Source organism: Aplysia californica, unplaced genomic scaffold (assembly GCF_000002075.1).
Source record: "Aplysia californica isolate F4 #8 unplaced genomic scaffold, AplCal3.0 scaffold00154, whole genome shotgun sequence".
NCBI lineage: Eukaryota > Metazoa > Mollusca > Gastropoda > Aplysiida > Aplysiidae > Aplysia > Aplysia californica.
The window spans coordinates 1,010,901-1,014,384 of NW_004797424.1; the positions used below are offsets into that span (position 1 = coordinate 1,010,901).

General features: G+C 41.1%; 1 protein-coding gene across 4 annotated transcripts in view; it reads left to right on the forward strand.

The window, feature by feature from the left end:
- Positions 1-3,484, forward strand: part of LOC101863508 — a 47,005-nt gene that overhangs the window by 13,008 nt on the left and 30,513 nt on the right. The window contains exon 1 of one of the 4 annotated variants that reach the window (XM_013081996.2): positions 20-632. The exons of the other annotated variants lie outside the window; for them this stretch is intronic. The gene's annotated coding sequence lies outside the window, so the exon portion shown is untranslated. Of the gene's footprint in view, positions 1-19; positions 633-3,484 lie in introns of those variants that run through there. 4 annotated transcript variants of the gene reach the window in all.

Sequence of the window (3,484 nt, forward strand, 5' to 3'; positions counted from 1 at the left end):
TCAGAGCTTCAGGGAAAGGGAAACTGCTGCTCGTCAGCTGACTGATCTGCCTACGCCGTCTTATTTCACGTGGAGTTTACTGATGTGGTATACTAATGATATTATATAGAAAAGGCATCTGATTTTCTCTTGCGGGCAGTTGTGAATAAAATTTATTGTGAGGCAGGATGAGTAATTGTTAAACGTATTCGATCTTTGCTGAATTCATTTTCTGAAGTGTTTTATGTCTTTTCTGAATTGAAGCCTTGGAGACGTTGCTGAGAATAACACGTTTAGCTGCTACGGCTACAACAAGAACATAATAGTGTTGATAGCTTGGGTTAGTTCACTTAGACTCTAGGTCTAAGATTTTGATTTGACACACGAAAATTAGGGGGGAAATCCCTCAAATGATTAATTCCAGAAACCTCGCTGTATTTAGGCACTTCTCCGGTCGTTGATTGATTAGATATTGGTTTCAGACACCGGAGGTATAGACATTGGTAACCAATTTGTGTCGTTCCATCATATAATTTACTTGAGCAAGTTAGGTTGAGAAGACTGTGTTCATCAGCAAAGTGAAACATGAATCTTATGCATTGAAAATTTCACAACTGAATGCTGTCATCCTGGACCTATTAGCATCTATCTTGGTGAGTTGGCTCTTAGTTGACCGTTCATTTCCCCAGAGGGGATTAGGTGTGTTTGTGTGTGTATGTATGTGTGTATGTGTGTGTATGCGTGGGAGGGGATGTGTGTGTGTGTGTGCGTGTGTGTTTGTGTTTGTGTATGTGTGTTTGTGTGTGTGTGTGTGTGTGTGTGTGTGTGTGTGTGTGTGTGTGTGAGAGAGAGAGAGAGAGAGAGAGAGAGAGAGAGAGAGAAAGAGAGAGAGAGAGAGAGAGAGAGAGAGAGAGAGAGAGAGAGAGAGAGAGGACTATGTATGTGTGTGTGTGTGGGGGGGGGGGGCATCTTTTCTTCTTAACTCACTGAGGGCATGCATTTTGATCATTACCCGATGCTTCAAGACGCGCCGCTTTGAGGCATTAACCCTATCCGTACGTCGTGTTTCACTATCGTATCCATACAACGTGGGGTACTCCGTGCCACCACTTTCCACAGAGGAAATTTACTCGTTAATCCGATCCGTACGGTTTACAGAACAATCTGTCAAAATGATTTTTTGAGAAATACGTAAAGTTTCGTAGAGATCTTCGCACTAGAAGTATTCTAAAATGTGAAGAATACAACCCCAGGGGTACAAAATGACCCCAGGGCATACGGATAGGGCTGGGGAAAAAAAGCAAAACTTTGCTTGTCACACAGAATTTTCAATTGTGTTTTCCTAATCTGAAACTTTAAAAAGGCGAGCAACAGTATGCATAAATAATATAACTTCTTCTTCCTCGTTCTCGATGACAGCAGCTAGACAGTCAGTCCGATGTCGCGTACAAACTGTGTAGTTTGCTTCAACTCCGAAAGACTGCCATAGAGTTTTCTCTCAAGGGGAGCCACATTCTGCCACGTTAATATAACTAAATTTACAAATTGTAAGACACATCCCCTCTTCCCCCTCCTCTGTGCTTCTGACTATTTCTGCTGCCATTTTACTGCTATTCCTTGGCTTCTTCTTATTGCCGTCTTTCAGCCACACCCCTGATCTCAAGGTACGTAAGATCTAACATCGGATAAGGAAGAAAGCTTCTCGGGGGTCCCTTACTTGTCCTACGATCGATAAGAGTAGGCTTTAGCCGCCATCCGGAGAAAGTTCAAAATTAATTCCTATCAAAACTGAAAATGTTAAATATGTTCTGCGCGCCCGTATGACCTTGTGCTGTTGCGAGCCCGTTAACCCCCCCCCCCCCCCCCCCCAAAAAAAAAAAAAAAATTTAAAAAAAGAAGAAAAAAAAAGAAAAAGATAAAGATAAATAAAATAAATAAAATAAATAAAAAGAAAAGAAAATAAATTTTAAAAATATAAAATAAAATTAAAAAAAAACAAAGAAAGAAAAGAAAAAAAAAACATGCTTTAGTATGTGGGTATGCGCTATGTAAATGTAATTAGGGGGCTCTCGTGGCCTAGAGGTTAAGGTGTTGGCCTCTCATTCAAAGGTCCCGGGTTCGATTCCGGGTAGCGACCAAAAAATTTTCTTCTCTAAAATTGTCTCCTTTCACATTCTTTCCTGATCTCTAACAATGTTCTGTTGTCTGCTTTCATTTCCACTTTCTGCCCCCACCCCCTCACCTCCTTTGCCCCCTCCTCTGGGCTCCTGATTCTTTCTGCAGCCTTTCTACTGCTACTCCTTGGCTCCTCCTAACTGCTGTCTTTCTGCCACATCCCTGATCTTCTGGTAGGAAAGATCTACACCTAGCCTTCTCGGACAAGGGGGAAAAATCTCGGAGGGCCCGTGTGCAAGTTGCGCACGTTAAAGATCCCTTGGTGGCCTAAAATCGATAAGAGTAGGCTTCGGCCGCCACCCGGGCAAAATTCAAAATTTCCTACCAACGAAAAAGTATTAGGTGTGTCCCGCGCGCTCATATGACCTTATGCAGTTGCGAGCGCCGTAAAACCCTATACTAAACAAACAAACAAACAAATGTAATTATTATTTCTTACAAGTTCCACGTTACCTTCAAACAAACCAGTGATTTTCAAAGCACACGCTTACTCACAAACACTTAGAGCATAAAGTTCAAAGATTTTGTTTTTATATTGCAAAGCTGTGGTTTTTAAAAGCGATAAATTTGGAACTTCTATTACATTTATATTTTTTCCGGGATGTTATATTTCTGTGGCTGTAACATGCTCGTTTGTGTTAAGTGTACAAAAAAACAACAACCCAAACACGCCCCCCCAAAAAACAACAACAACAACAACAACAGTGAAAGCCAAACGCTTATTTTTAGCTCATTATTTCACACATTACGGAGTTACATAATCACGCCATTATGTGTTTTATTACAAAGAACTTGCGATTTCTTGCTGTTGAGCATTGGCGTGCCTGATAAAAGTTTTTGACACTTAGCGCAGATTTCATTTTCATATAATGGCATAAAGCGCAACGATTCTGTCCTAAAAAAATGGAAAACAACAACAACAACTGCACGTTTCCCCCACTTTTTTACATTTACATTGAATGACTAATCGCATTTTCCTAAATCCGTGAAAAAAACTCCGCTACGCCTTAACGTAAATTCGCAGAAACAAATCAAATCAGCCGTGTAAAGCCGAAAATTATCTCTTTTCTGAATTTTTTTTTAACAAATCAAACCCAGACATACCAGAATACTTCTTCTAATGTTTCTTTTGCCCCTCGTTCTTTCTCTCCCTCCCCCACCCCCTTTCTCTTCGTCTCTCTTCCTCTCTCTCTCTCTCTCTCTCTCTCTCTCTCTCTCTCTCTCTCTCTCTCTGCCTCTCTCTCTCTCTCTCTTTCTCTCTCTCTCTCTCTTCTCTCTCTCTCTCTCTGCCAATCTCTCTATCTATTACAATCTCTTTGTGGCCCTGGCT